At 34.3% G+C, this 16871-nt stretch overlaps 1 pseudogene; it reads right to left on the bottom strand.

Annotated features, from left to right (window-relative positions):
• Window positions 1-275: 275 nt before the first annotated feature.
• On the bottom strand, window positions 276-16189 carry LOC132615024 (F-box protein CPR1-like; annotated as a pseudogene).
• Window positions 16190-16871: the final 682 nt, after the last annotated feature.

Below are 16871 nucleotides of genomic sequence, written 5' to 3'. Positions count from 1 at the left end.
TTTTAGCTACCACCTAAAGTACTGAAGAACTAGATTTTTCAATTACCTAACAAGAAGTAAAATTGCAAAATGTAAATTATAACAAATTTACCGTGAAAAACTCTTTGCTCAAGGGAGTGAAAAACCACGACCTACCTTTAGTAGAGTAGCTACCTCAAAACTTCACTAAAGCTCGAGCAATTTTAAGGTTACAATCCAATATACAACTTGATCAACAACATCCGTTTACAAAACTTCTAGTAAAGTAAATAGGTTATTATTCTTGTATAAAAGAATCAAACTAACAACTCAAGAACTATAAAAACTTCCTCTCTGGCACAAGTTCCCTTCATTGCAAGTTTGACTCTTACAAAGCTCTCCTCACAATGTACTATTTGCAAAGAATATATCTCAATCGGTGTGAATAGCATGAGAGGCAATAGCATCAATGTGATGTTTTACATAGGAGTAGGATAGACCGAAATCTCCTTGACTTCGAGTTCCAAATTCCGAAGGTATTTTGTTAAGGAATCCAATCCTATGTGGACTTGATTTTCTTATTTGTTTCGACCTCCACACGTTTTCTCCTATTTTCATATCTCTTTACATATATGCAAGTGTAGCAATATTTTCATGTTGAACTCGTATTCCTTGATCCACGTGTTTGTCTCATAAACCCAACTCTTTAAGGAATCCTTCTTGCACTTGAATTTGATTCGTAGCTTCTGATCATCAATCGTCTCCGGTTGTTTGCTAAAGACTTGGTTCTTCGATGTATGCGTACTAGCAACCTAGTTGTCAACATAACTAGTTCCTGAAAGAGATATGCTAAGGACCTAGTTCTTTTACAATGTTTGTTAATCATCAAAACTTGAATTCAGCTCAGCTCAAACACCTAGGTTCAAATCTTACGTGATACTTCTTTCTTATTAATTTTTTTTTTTGAAACTTAAAAACTGGTGAGCAATAGATAAATTCGCAAAGGAATTGAACTTCACCATTCGTAAACTTATATTTCGGTAGGGCATTAAAAATCGAAGGATATTCTATAGCAAACAAAGGAATCCAAGATTCCTTGTCATCATACTCTTTCAATACCCACAACTTAGAAGTATACTTTCCCTGATGATGAATATTAGAATGAATACAAAGCATTCCTTCCAACACTAAAATGCCAATACGGGTGTGGCCCCTCAAGCTTAACATTTCCTCTGGCAAGGATATCTCTCTGTACACTTCATTTGAAATACTAAATGAAACCAACACAAAATACTATTTTCTTGAAAAATTGATCCAATGAAATGCCGCATGTATAAATGTCAAAAATTGCATAGCAAACAACACATTGAAAAAGGCACGAGGATGTTTATCATTGAAAAAGGCACGAGGATGTTTATCAATTCTTCTCAAGGAACCAATTTTCAACGCGAGAATTTCACTAGGTATGGATCTATGTAAGTGCTGGCACATATGAAGGATCTTATACTCACCACGGGTTGAGTCATAACCCAATCCAAAACGAGAAACTACATCCGGTGGAAATTCTAGAGCGGGAAGTACTATTGATTCTCTTGTGGAGGAGTTCCACAACAAAAGAGTGCGGCGATAACCATCCAAATTATCAGGAACCTCGATAACAACCAAGCCATCGTAATAACAATGGTTGCGAATCGATTTGGTTTAGGGTTTAAAGGGAAATCAAGTTTTTGCACATCCTCAACCAGTTGAAGAGACGACAAAGGACAACAATATACGGAAAATATTCCATACTTAGGGCAGATTTGGTTAATAAGAAGCTTTTGGGAATCTTGGTCATTCTTAGCAAAATTGAGATGCTTCATCTTAAAGTAAGGAAAAGAGATTAATGCCTCCCCAAATTTCGAAATACATTTGAATCGAAGTAGAGACTGCACCGGTAACCTGCTGAACATCTCCATAATTATTTTGTTACACCTCGGAAATTTTCCGTTGGTACGCAAGTGAACGAATATCGGAAAGGGATTACGAGCAACGAGTTAGCCAGGACTTAGTGATGTCTTGGAGAAGAGTTATAACGTCCCTTAGATTGGTATTGAAGTGTTGAACAAGTGTTAAGAAGGTTCCGTAAGGATCGGAGATCAAACGAAGTAATGAGAATAAGTTCAGTTCGATGAGTTTTACGGCTCATTATACGGATCGTATTGTCACGACCCAGCTCCGTAGGCCGCGACCAGTGTCCGTGTTAGACACCCAGACGTACCCCATAACCCAAACCAGTATATTAGCAGAATATTTTTAAATGTAAAAGTCAGTTGGCGTTAGTAATTATCATAAATGACCCGACATAGTACACGGAAGCCGATAAGGCTGTCACAGATCATATCATCCCAAAACTTATACAGAACCCACACAAGTATGTCTACAGACCTCTACAGCACATAACAGAATCATAAGACGGGACAGGGCCTCGTCATACCCCTGAATAGCATACATATATACAATAGCAGCAGACTGTACCAACATATAGGCTCTGGACAAAAGAGCACTCCCAAAATAGCAGAATAGATATCCTAGGCAGGCGGTCAGCAAATCTGTCGTCTGTACCTGCGCGGCATGAAAACGCAGCCCCCGAAGGAAGGGGGTCAGTACGAAATATGTACTGAGTATGTAAAGCACGGAACGTAGTAAACAAAGTCATAATCGAAGCAGAAGATACAGAAAATGAACTGAATATCCAGATTAGCAAAATGCTGATCATATAGCATAAATAGTATTCGCTGAAAACATATGTCGTACCTGGTCCCATTACGGAACAAGATCATAACCGAAACAGAACTTACAGAGGAGTGAGTGTAACATCCGAAGTATCAAATGCATATTTTCAAAACATGAGGAGTGTGTACAGAAACATATACCATATCATATCCGACCCCTGCTAAGGGACTCGGCAAACAGAACGTGGTCACCCCCCCGACGCTGGTGCCACAACACATAAGGAGCAGAATAGGGGATAACCCCGTAACATAACATATCATATCAGATGGCCATATCAGATCATATCATATCAGAATGTGTGTACATGACACAGCATACTCCACAACCCATGTACATATATACCTGCCCCCTCACATCGAGGCACGGCGAACAATGCAGTGGAAGTCGCTTGAGAACATATCCTGGCCCGGGCTTAGTGTGGGAAACATTGGGGCATCCACGAGTGGAGTAGTGAGAGACTAAATGCAATTAAATTATCATAAGTATTTTCAGAGACTCGATGAGGCATACCAATGACAAACCAATCCAATGAAGTTAGACGGGATCATAATAAGTGAGTTTTGGATGTCATAATGAATTACAGAAGCATAATATTTCTGAAATCGTTCCGAGTGCCAAAACAATTTATAAGACTTGATGAAATATTTAAAACAGTTTTTGTTTAGTAGTTAAAAGAGTAGTCAGAACATTTCTTTCAAAAACTGCTCGAAAACAAGCCTTAAGTACAATAAGGGTAAAACCGGGAATAGTGGGCCCACCTCGGGACAAGCAAGGCGGTGGGCTCAAATTACGCATTTTAAGCTTATGGGGTCACCTACGAAGGTTCTACGGACATTCTATAACCTTTCAAATAGTTTGGGGAAGGTTTGCATAATTTTCAAGAAAGCATACAAAAAGGGTTCAATTCTATTGAACGAAAATGTGACAATTTCAGACGCGGATTCCGATGAGCAGAATATTCTCCGATGCGTGAATCCGATCCTAGTACTTCTAGGACATGCCAAAAGAAGAATCGGGATAGCTTTACATACATTGTATGCTCTTTACGCCTTTCCAAATTCAATTCCCGTTTCCTTCAAAATCTACAATTGGTCACAATTACCAAATATCAACTTCAAGCCTTTAAGAATTCAATCTTAATTCATACTTGTCTAAGGAAATTTGGGCAGCATCTCCCCTATACATATAGCATCCCCGAGAATTTAACTCGGCCAAAATAATTCAACAACAACCCAACAACAACACCAACAACAACAACAATCACTACACAACACAACATAGCATAACTAGTCCTCTTTCCAACATAGTGCAATAACTTTCATTCCAACTTCACATTTCCCAACCAATCTCAATGTTTTTACATTCATTACTAATCAAGATCATTACAATATAATTCGGAAGCATTTCATATCATTTCTTCAAAATATTCACAAGATATACAAAATATACAAACTTTCCACCAAAACCATAATCCATCCAAAACTTCTAATCTTCAATCTACATATTCATAACATATTTCCATCTTCCAATTTCATCAACCATAATCATAATTTACATCTTAACAACTTCATTTTCACAATTACATGAACCTACCATAAAATCACAAAACTTCCCATAACAACTTAACAACCAATCTTTCATGCTATTATGGACTTACATCCCTCCAAATCCACCAACTAACATAATAATTCACATTTATAACCATTTTCAACAATTTTCCATACCAACTTGAACCATTTCCTTCCATTTCCATTACAAGGCTTCAACAACACAATTAACATAACAAATAAAATTGGTTCATCCTTCTACACACATACATACCCACTTTGCAAACTTCCATATTTCCATAATTTCCACTCATTTCTACATACTACAACATAAACAAACCTTCATAACATAAGAAAAAGGAATTGATTCTTACCTTTTTCTACAAATTTCTTCAATTGAACAAGTTGTCAACTTGAAGAAATAAGTGCTCCTTCTTCCAAAACAACTACACCAAGTTGTAAAGGACACTTAATTTAGTAGGAATTCAACAAGAAAATAATTTTAGAGGCAAGATTTTGAGGGGTGATTTTCCTATGGCCAAACCCGAAATGGCCTTATTTTGCTCTTCTTTGTGTTTTGTTCTTGGTTCTTGAAGTTTCTAATGAATAAATAATGCATATATGGCCCCTTATATGAATTTGGCACATGGAAATTAATCAATTTGGTGGGCTTGGACCAGGTATGGCCGGCCACCCTCTCACCTTGGGCCTAAAGTTTTCTTTTCGTTTTTTTGGGCCAACTCGGTTGGTCCCGAGTTGGGCCTAGCCCACTGACCTTTCGACCTTAAAACATCCATATCTCCTTGTACCGACGTCACCTTGGAACCCACGACCTATGGATGGAAAGCTAATTCAATTATCTACAACTTCTATTTAATGGTATTTTTCCAAATTCCAAACTTATAATACAGTTTTTGCCCCCCCAAAGTCAGGTCACCCGAAAACGTTTTCTTAAAAATATTCGTTTGGAGGACTTCCACTTTGATTTGGCCCAAGGGTCCTTCTTGAGTTGTGTTTAACTTCACATATGTGATTCATATAATTTGTCACATGTCCCAAAAAAAATCTTGACGTGTGGGCCCCACCTCAACTTACAGTTAATCCGACGTTCAAAAATACGGGATGTAACACGTATAATGTTTTACGGACCGTATAATGGACCGTAAAACCATCACAGTGGAGGTTGGTTGCTGGTGGAATTTTACGGTCAGTTATACGGACCGTATAAATTTATACGGACCGTATAACGAACCGTCAAATGGTCACAGTGAAGGGGTGCAGGCATACCCATTTCACGGTCTATTATATGGACCGTATAACCATTATACGGACCGTATAATGGACCGTATAGTGGAACCCGACAGATCAGTGGAATGTTATTAAATAAAGGACCAAGTTCATGAAGTCATTTCAACATTTCCTCCCTCTCTCTAAAACATCTCTCTACATTTATTATACAAGTTTTCAAGGGTTATAAGCCATCAACAACATTAAATAAGTGAATCAAGAGTAAGAACCCATCAAGGATCATCTAAAGTCAAGAAATCCAAATAGAGAAAAACTAGGGTTTTGCTCAAAGTGGAATATTATCAACTAAGGCTTGTTCCTACAACATCTAAGGTAAGATTCATGATATTTATATGTTGTTTAAAGTGTTTGAGAGTTAAAATGCTTGGTCATTAGGAGAGAATAGCAAAATGGGTTATGAATGATGAATAGTGACATTTTTGAGACATAGTTTGAATTGAATCATGATTGTTGTTGTGTTGTGATATGAATGTGTTATAGATGACGTTAAGACCATGAAATAGACATTGTATATGAATGGACGAAGTTGGGTGTTGTGACCATGAACATGGACAAATGAAAGTAAATTGAGAAACCTTCATAATGTGGATAATATGGATGATTAATGGCCATTGATATGATATTATGAATGTATTGTTGACGTTTGGGAGATTGAATTACGATATGGACAAATGTTGTATAAATAAAGGAGATGTTGTCCGATTTTCTCTAGCTTTGGCCATGTGTGTTAGTTATCGATCCTAACGATAGTATGACTTTAATAAAGGTAGAAACGTGAGCATCGGAGGAGTACGCGCAAGTGTAGAATAGTGCGACGGAAATGTATGTAAGGCTAACCCTTCTTTCATAAGGCATGGTTCTTGGCCAAATTTCTAATTCCTCTCTATGAGTATGTTGTATTCAAACGATTGACACTCCGAGCTCATAAGCTCACGATCCTTAACATGTACTACGATTGTACTACGCCCCTCATATGACGAGTAAGTCTATGATATAGAAGTAACGATAATGATGATGATAGTAATGATAATGATATCAATAATGATGCTAAAGGTGCCTACGGGTTATTATACCTATATGTGCCTATGAAGGGCTATAATGAACCCCGAGCTTATAACGCCGGGTAGAATATATGTATATGAATATGTATGAAGTATGTATAAGATTAAGAAACGCGCGCGCACGTCTGCAGATGGTACGGATAACCCTAAAGCCATGGTAGGGCCAGGTAGAAATAACATTGAGCATTGGTTGGCCAAGTACGTATGAAACACCGAACCTTATGGTCGGGTACGCTATGTATGTATATAAGTGTATGGCTATGTATATAATATGAATATGAATGTGAAAAGACTATGTATACGAATACGAGCCCTATTATGAAATACGCATGAGAAATGGAAAGTTCCTATGAAAGGCAGGTAAGTGCCATGATGATGATATTATTGTCTTCCCTCCTATGCCACTTCATATATTGTCTATGATGCTTCTACATTGATGTTGATCATGCTTTACATACTCAGTACATTCTTCGTACTGAAGTCCTTTTGTTTGTGGACGCTGCGTCATGCCCGCAGGTGCACAGGGAGACAGACTTGATCCATAGCTGCTTATTCAGAGATTACATAGCGGAGCTCCATTTCCTTCGGAGTCATAGCTTTTGGGTACCTATTCTTTTGTGTATATAATTATGGGCATAGTGGGGTCCTGTCCCGCTCATGTGATGTGTTATAATCTTCCTAGAGGCTCGTAGTCATGTGTATATGGTTAGACATGTCCGGCCTCGTCGGCCTATGTTTTGTATATCATTTTGTCGGCCACGTTGGCCACGTACATTGATGTGGCATAGATGCCTATGGTGATATAAATGTACCGTTGTCCAATTGGGACTAGTTGACGAATGAATGGAAATGCATGTATAATTATGTGGCTCACCTAGATGTAAGCATAAGAGTAAGCTAAGAGGGTGCCCGGGTGAGCTAGCACCGGGTGCTCGTCGCGGCCCCGAGTCGGGTCGTGACATATTTCCTCATTGAAGTGAATTGTCGTGGCCCTCCGATCAACGTCCACCTGGTCTGTGTTATCATTTGATGGCTCCACAACGCACTTGCCTTGGGAGATCTGATTAAGCTTTCGGGCCGCATTGCAAACAATAATTGGATTGAAAAGACTAGCCTTATTTGTTTTCTTCCTCTGTATCTTTAGAGCACAACTACTATTTGCTAACTTTCCCTCATTCTTCTTCTCATTCTTCTCCTTCTTCTCCTTCTTCTTCTTCTCCTTCTTCTTCTCCTTCTTCTTCTCCTTCTCCTCCTCCTTCTTCTCCTCCTTCTTCTCCTCCTTCTTCTCCTTCTTCTTCTTCTTCTTCTTCTTCTTCTTCTTCTTCTTCTTCTTCTTCTTCTTCTTCTTCTTCTTCTTCTTCTTCATCATCTTTTGTGATTAATTGATTGAAAAGACTCAATCTTTTATGATTTGCAGACGAAAAGGCTTGCTAGGGTTTCTTTATCTCAATACCTGGCACGAATCCGGATTAGTCGGGTCCCGGATACCGGATGGAAAACCAAACAAAAAAAAAACATAATCTGCTTCCATCTTTTCTTATTAAGATTTCGGGCCGCATTGCAAACAATAATTGGATTGAAAAGACTAGCCTTATTTGTTTTCTTCCTCTGTATCTTTAGAGCACAACTACTATTTGCTAACTTTCCTTCCTCCTTCTCCTTCTTCTTCTTCTTCTTCTTCTTCTTCTTCTTCTTCTTCTTCTTCTTCTTCTTCTTCCTCTTCTTCTTCTTCTTCTCTGTTGTGATTAATTGATTGAAAAGACTCAATCTTTTGTGATTTGCAGACGAAAAGGCTTGCTAGGGTTTCTCTATCTCAACATAATTTGCAAAAAAAACATAACCTGCTTCCATCTTTTCTTATTAAGCTTTCGGGCCGCATTGCAAACAATAATTGGATTGAAAAGACTAGCCTTATTTGTTTTCTTCCTCTGTATCTTTAGAGAACAACTACTATTTGCTAACTTTCCCTCCTCCTCCTCCTCCTCCTCCTCCTCCTTCTTCTTCTTCTGCTTCTTCTTCTTCTTCTTCTTCTTCTTCTTCTTCTTCTTCTTCTTCTTCTTCTTCTGTGATTAATTGATTGAAAAGACTCAATCATTTGTGATTTGCAGACGAAAAGGCTTGCTAGGGTTTCTCTATCTCAACATAATTTGCTTCCACCATTTGTTGTAGTGGCCGGTACTACTTCATCCTTAATCAAGGTCTCGAGTTCGAGCCCTCTTGGATACGGAGTCACCATTGTTAGGGAGTGCTTTGCCCGCCAAAGTGGGACTACCTGGCACGAATCCGGATTAGTCGGGTCCCGGATACCGGATGGAAAACCAAACAAAAAAAAATAAAATCTGCTTCCATCTTTTCTTATTAACTTGTTCTTAAAAGAATGATGTAATATCTATATATTTGAAAATATGATACTTTTATACTTCCAATTTTAATTGTAATGACATACTTTTACAGTCAGTTTTTTTTTATATAAAATCATAATTTTAAAAAAAGATATTCTTAAATATTATACCGAATTAAATACCATTACATAAATAAACGGAGGGACTTGTTGCATACTATAGAGGTGGCTAGTGGCCACTTAAAAAAACGACACTATTTTTAATTTTTCATATATTGGGTCAACTACTAATAGCAGTAGTAGCACGATTTTACCAAAATGATGAGATGCACTATAGTTGATACTGGTTCGCAATTTGTTAGTCAAGGAAAAAGTGGTGTGCTCTTACTCATCATCATTTTAGTGCATACAGCATCATTAGAATTTAGAGGAATTAGGACTAAGGAGCTGTCGATAGTTCCAACCACTTAGCATAAGATTCCTAAACTTGCCTCTAGTTAATTACGTAACAAATAGTGGTGTGCTTTTTCTCTATTCCTTTTGTTCTAGTTTGTTTGAAACATTTATTATTTTGAGAAGTAAATAATTTTTTCTTTATCATATTATTTTTTAATATTTTAAATTATTAATTATTTTGACTTATAATATTTTTTATAATGTAATTTTTAAATATACAAATTTTATTTTAAAATATTTGTAGAATTTATGTCTGTATTCACATAAAAAATTAAGTAAGTACTTTACTAATCATACTCTAAACCATGCCAAATAAAGTGAAATTTGTGGAGTATTAGATTCTTGAGGTTTGAGATTGTGAACTGTGGAGCTTGTTTCGTCAAGTTCTGACTTTAGATAAAATTTGGGTCCATTGAATGGTAAAAATAGAATTCAGCTTGCTTGACATGACAATCTCTTAACAGTACCCAAATTCTTAATTATTCCTCTCTTTTTTTCTTGTTAATCATGTGATTGAATTATTTAAGGGCCGAATATTAGAAAAGAGAGAGTAAACCAAACATACAAGAAATTAGGAGAAACGTAAAGAAGGTGTCCAAATGTTCTGGAATTGAATGTGATAGGATGCCACTTTTTTCTTTTATGGATAAACCGCTCTTGGAAAAACAAAAATGAAAACAAAAACATGTTGTCGTGATTGTTGCATCGAGCACAAGTAATTCAACTGTTTGGTCCAATTGGCGACTTGCATTCACATTTATGCCATTCAGTTGAATCAACTCAACACAACTCGTATGCCTAAAAACACCCAAAAAAAAAAAAAAAAAAAAAAAAAAAAAAAACAAATTCACAATACTTGTGAAGCATATAGCTTAGAAGAACAAGGTCCCTTAACAATTTTGCCAAGCGGCTAAAAGAAGTAACTCTTTACTAGCTTTTTGGTTATGTAATTTTTGTAATTAAATAAGGCTAAAATTGGAGGAACAAAATTAGTGCCTTCTTGATTGTGTAAAAGTACACCACTTATTTTGAAATAAAATGAAAAAATAAAAACACCACTTATTATGAAATGGAGGAGCACTTCCTCCGATCTATAATACTAAGTAATTTTTAAAATTTTGGCACATTCCTTGAAAAAAAAAACATTCCAATAACATTAATTACCCTAGTCTACTCATAGAAAAATGTATAGAAGTATTAAAAGACATTAGAAATTTGTTCGGATCGTTTATTTAATAAGGGCAAATTTGAAGGAAAAAATTAATATGTTCTTATTTTTCTTAAGTTACCATTAATTTTAGACCAAATTTAAAGGTAAAAAAATCAATTATTGTGGACCGCAAAGAGAAACTTTTATGATTAAAGTTATTAAATGATTTTTTTTAATAAATGGAGTTAAAACCTTATTTTCAAAAGCAGAGGGATTATGATGGAGCGTCTAAAAAGTAAATTCACTTTTTCGTAAGAGCCCTAATTTTCAAGGAAAACGTCCAACTTGAATTCAGTAGTAGTTGGTTACAATTCAACTTTATGCAGTGCCTAGAGAAATCTAGTGCCGCCTCCCAGGTTGTGTCAAATTCATTAAGTCACCAAGAACGAATAATTTGCCAGATTTCCTCACATGGGTTTAATGGTATTTGTGCTCGAGTCCGGAACTAAAATGCCCCAAAAAAACATTTTGAACCAAAATACCTCAACAACAAAAAAAAAAAAATTACCAAAATGCCTTTAGCGCAGTAATTTACTGCGCTATAGTGTCCCTCCTTTTTTTTTCGGCCCTTTTTGTTAACCCTTCTTCCATTACACTTTTTAACGTACTTTGACCATAGATTAATCATGCTTCGGGACCCCGAAACTTCAATATTTTATATAGAGCCCTACTTATTTTTGTGCGATTAATAAGGTAGGATCAATACATCAAGGATACACAAAAGTTTGGATGGCCGTTTTAGTGGTTGAAAAGTGCTCGAACGCCATTTTCGTTTGAAGGCTCAGTGACATTAGTTTGAAGTTCTTTACGAATATTTAAACTTGTTCATTAATAATTAATCAAAAGTTAGTCAAAATGGCAGCATTCATACAAAAAAAAAACTTAATTAAATCGCATCATTCATAACCTTGAGTAGATGAAAATACTTAACATATTAATATTCTTCAAAATAACAGCATAATCATAAATTAAACTTAAAACTAAAATCACAACATTCTTAATCATCATCAGAGTATAAGTCCTCAATATCGTCCTCAGAAAAATATTAACGGTTTCTTAAGACGCTACAAATATTGACTGTTTTCGTGTCAATATTTCTAGCGTGCAAATTTATAACACACTTCAGGTGTCAATATTATTAAGCAAAGAAACAATCATTAGTTGGATTAGTACGCAAAGCATTCTGCCTTTATGGTCAATCTCTTGCCGTGCTGGATTCAAACTCTCAAATTTATGAGTTCTTGTAGTGGTCTCTAAGTTAATATTACTTTTGTCCCAAAATAAGAGTTACTTTAGCAAAAATCACACCGATTAAAAACTTAATAAATGTGATGTGGAGTTTACTAAACTATTCCTATTTATTAGTAGATGTTTTTTGAGAAAAAGAGGACTACTTAATCGGGCTCCAATGTGGGTACCGGACACCGGTTGGGAAAAAATGAGACTACTTCTTTAATGCTAAGGACGTAGTTTGAAATACTATGTCAATTTTTATCTTAAATTAATCCACACTTAATTTGGAATAACTTTTTTTTTTTTACTGAAGTGACACTTATTTCGAGACGGGAGAAGTATTTAATAATAATTGGATTCAACGTAAAATATTTAGTTAATTTCTTATTATACATATATGAAATTTAAACAAAATTACTGAATTCATCACGTGACCCATACATTATATTGTAGGTCCGTCTTTTTCTCTTGGCCTCAAAGTAGTTTTAATAATGGGTGTGTTGCATCTCGAATATTTCTATCGAGTATCCATTACTTTCTATTACTTTATTCATCCGGTAACTACCCATAAAAACTTAAGTAGAAAAAACAATTATTTATAGTATATTTTGACTTTATTGAAGTATACACTATGATCTTTCATAATTTTTATTTATTTCATCAATTGTTAAGTCATACTACTTGAAGAAATTGTGTCTTAGCCCCTTAAGTTTTAAGCCGGTAACCAGAATTTATAAATTCTATACTAGTATTAGAAATCCTTTTAATAACACATTGAGAAGGATATCTTAATACTCTTGAGAGTATATTCTTCTTGAAGAATTGATTCAAATTCTTAAAAAACAAGAGAGCGCGTATAACCGTGTTCTTAAAGCAAAGTTAAACATGCTAAGCTGTTCTATTATTCAAATAAAATAAAATAAAATAAAATAAAATAATCTTAGTAGAAGCAGGAAATTATAATTAGTTATTCAAGACATCGACACCATAGGGGAAGACTTGGCAAGACAAGTAACGAGTAACGACTACTCCACAATAAGGTTAAACTTGTCACAGTCATAATTCTAAGGTCAAACACTTGTTTGCCAACGGCCAACCGACTACTAGACTTAAAAATTAAATGGAGCGCCATGTTAAATAATTTCTCTCACATTGAGTTTTAAGCAATATCTAGCATCGTAAGTGTAAACAATTTTTTCATCAACTTCTCATATTTACTTGTATAAAATTTAAGACACTCGAGTTCTTTATTTCAGAACGTACTAAGTTAATTGCAAATTAGCAATAAGAGCATAAATGACATATCACAATCAAGATGTGCAATTAATCTATTTAGAGTAAAATAAGAAAATGTTGTTTGAGATGATTTAATGTAAGGTATTAACATAGGAAAACGTAAACCGACTTAAAAATTAAATGGAGCGCCATGTTAAATAATTTCTCTCACATTGAGTTTTAAGTAATATCTAGCATTGCAAGTGTAAACAATTTTTTCATCAACGTCTCATATTTACTTGTATAAAATTTAAGACACTCGAGTTCTTTATTTCAGAACGTACTAAGTTAATTGCAAATTAGCAATAAGAGCATAAATGACATATCACAATCAAGATGTGCAATTAATCTATTTAGAGTAAAATAAGAAAATGTTGTTTGAGATGATTTAATGTAAGGTATTAACATAGGAAAACGTAAACCGACTTAAAAATTAAATGGAGCGCCATGTTAAATAATTTCTCTCACGTTGAGTTTTAAGTAATATCTAGCATCGCAAGTGTAAACAATTTTTTCATCAACGTCTCATATTTACTTGTATAAAATTTAAGACACTCGAGTTCGAGTTCTTTATTTCAGAACGTACTAAGTTAATTGCAAATTAGCAAATTAACATAGGAAAACGTAAACCTAAAACCACATGAATATAGTAAGTTATACAAAAAGATTTAGAATATTTTGAAATTAAAACAAATCTAATAAATAAAAGATTAAAAACAATAAATTTTGAAAATTATTAAGTGCGAAATATTAAAATATTATGGTTCCATACAAAATGTTTTTTTTTTAATGATATTGAGAATCATTCACTTTAACCCAACTCCAATTAGCTTAGAATTGCGTGGTAGTAATTACTTTCACTCTAAAAAGAGTACTTCTATTTATTTAGGATATTTCTTTCATGTGGTTTTTACCGAAAAAAAATGATTGCTTGCCTTAATATTTTCTCATGGACCCATCCTTAGTTTTCGCATTCACATTATGAAATACAGAAAACACCATTGGATTAGCGCTATTATATTATCATCTTACCAACCTTCGAAATTAAGCGAAGCAGCTATTATTAGTTCGATTATTATTAGTTCACATATGCTTCATGGTACGTGATGGTCAATCTCTTCGCCCTTAAGTTTTAAAACCGGTGATCTGAATTCCAACACAAAAGAAAAAGAAATATTCGTTTGGAGAAAAATAGTGTGGAAGGAGTTATATGTACCTTTCAAGATTATTCTTTCTAAAGAATTGATGCAAATTCCATCAGAAACCGTGTCTTCAAAGTTAAATAACAATATAACAGTTGTCCAGTTATAGTTCTCGTAAAAATTAAATATTGGTAAATATTTGGTAATGAATTAAAATTTCTAAATCCACCACTACCGTCATCTCCGGGAAAAGGAATCCAAGAGTATTGGATGGTGGAGTGTCTAGAGTAAAGAATCAAAAAGGAATGAGGGCACGAAGTATCTCGTAAGCAGGTAATGAAAAAGGTTGTACCGTAAAAAGAATGTAATGTGTGTAGATGACAAGAGTTAATTCATTAAATGATCATTCAACTTAATGAAATTATCTAGTAAAATTATTTATCTTTTTTCTTTGTTCCAATAAGATCACTCACGTTAATACATTTATTTCAAAATAACTATGAATGACAAGTCTTCAAAGTGGAGTAATTTATAATTTACACTTTTGTGAATGATGTTAAGTACAAAAAATCACATACATTAAGGATACAAATTGCAAATCACTCCAATTTTTAAGAGGCATTTCATCCATAGTTTTGTAAGATAAATATATTAATTTGAGTGACGGAAAAAAAGATAAATGACTATATCAAGTAATTTTGTTAAGTTAACTGATACAACCATTTAAACCTGTGACCTATTCATGAGGAGACAATTCCGGAATTACTCCAACGCTTCCCTTCCCCAAAAAGCAAAGAAAGCACACATAAAATAATGGTCTGTGACCATAAGTGCTAACGAACAAGCCGAGGCCTACTTTGAGAAATTTTAGGGAGCAAAAAAGGACAAATAGGTCCACATCTCAATTAGAAAAGAACAAAGTTGATGACAATAAGTAGCGTTGAAAATTTGAAATACTTACATAATTAAATGAAACATTGCTAAATTAAAATTCATTTCCAGCCACCAGCCACCACCCAGACTATGTAACCCTTCTGTTTTGAAGAAACATTGTAGTTAAAACAATTATATGTTCACCAAAACAGTCAATATTTCTAGCGTGCAAATTTAATACACTAATCGTACAAAAAGTATTTGCACAATTTAAATGAAACAGAACAAATTTCATTGTTGGAGATTGAAGAATTAAATTTCATCTTTGTTCTTTATCTTTCTAGACTCCATTATCACCCCATAAAAATGAAAAAAAAAGCTAACTTGACGATGATAATTAAGTTGTTCCCTTTCACTCCAATTTACTCTTTATCTCAAAATCTAGCTGATAAATGCACACATTAACTAACATATCAATATTCAGATCATAAACAACAAAATTCAATACAATAATATCATTCAATTTTCGTCATCGTCTTTTGTACACACCAGAAAAAGGTAAGCACCAAAACAATAAATTCGTGTCAAAAAGTAGCATCACAAGTTCACAATAAATTAAAAGTAAAAAAAAAAAATCACGCTTTGAAGCACCAAGGGTTGTAACTATGGTGGCCGTGGTTGTGCTGATGTGTTGTGGTTTCCTTATCAATCAATTCTTGAACATGTCGAAATTCCTCAATATGACAAGGAATATTAATAGGTCCATTATGATCAAATCCATATTCTTCCTCTGCTTCCTTCAATAGCTGCATAAACAATGGATGGTTGATATAAATCACAGGGATAACAAACCTTTGTTGTTCTTCACCTTGTCCTACAGTTATTGCTAGACACCCTTTTGGTATATCTTTCAATTCCTTTTTTCCATGTCCATGATGATGATGATGATGATGAAAGTGAAGAAGAGGCACATGAAAATGGAAACTCAGATGATGGTTCTGACCCCCCATATCTCTATACAAATCAAGAATCGATTGAAAACAAGAAAGGTTATAGATTAACCCTTTTTTTGTTTGGAAAACAAAGAGTATAGAAAGATGTTACAAGTAAACAAGAGAGAAAGGCCAAGGATCAGAAGCCGATATGGCAAGTTTGAAAAGGTTAAAGGAAGAGTCTGTTAGAGATTTTGGGATATTGCTCATTGTCTAATACATAAATCTGCTCTGAATTAAAATTGGGATGGTGGAATTGGAGTTTATTCAAGAGGCAGAGGAGTCTATTTATACGCGTAGGGTTTATTAGTAGGACTAGTATTCTTAAAGGATACGTATAAAATAAAATTAACTGAAACGGTCAGATATATCATGTTATAGTATATCTTTTGGTGTGGTAAATGCCTCTATACAAAGAAGGGAGGAACAAAGTAAATGGGTAAATGCTCTGCTCGGTCTGTCTTATCGTTTTATGATATTTATTGTTTTTAATCTGGTTAAAAAAGAGTTAAACTTTTTATATTTTTTTTTCTTTTTGAACTTTAAAATTTCTATAAAAAATTTAATGTATATAAAGAGAATTTTTTTTTCTTTCTTCTGAAAGGTAATTGTTATACCAATATTGGGATTATAATATGAGAATTAAATATAAAGAAATTGTTCGTTAAATATAAGTTTTTGATATATATTTAATATATTA

The sequence above is a fragment of the Lycium barbarum genome, chromosome 1 (genome assembly GCF_019175385.1).
Source record: "Lycium barbarum isolate Lr01 chromosome 1, ASM1917538v2, whole genome shotgun sequence".
In the NCBI taxonomy this organism is placed as follows: Eukaryota; Viridiplantae; Streptophyta; class Magnoliopsida; order Solanales; family Solanaceae; genus Lycium; species Lycium barbarum.
This window is presented reverse-complemented; position numbering and strand designations above follow the sequence as displayed.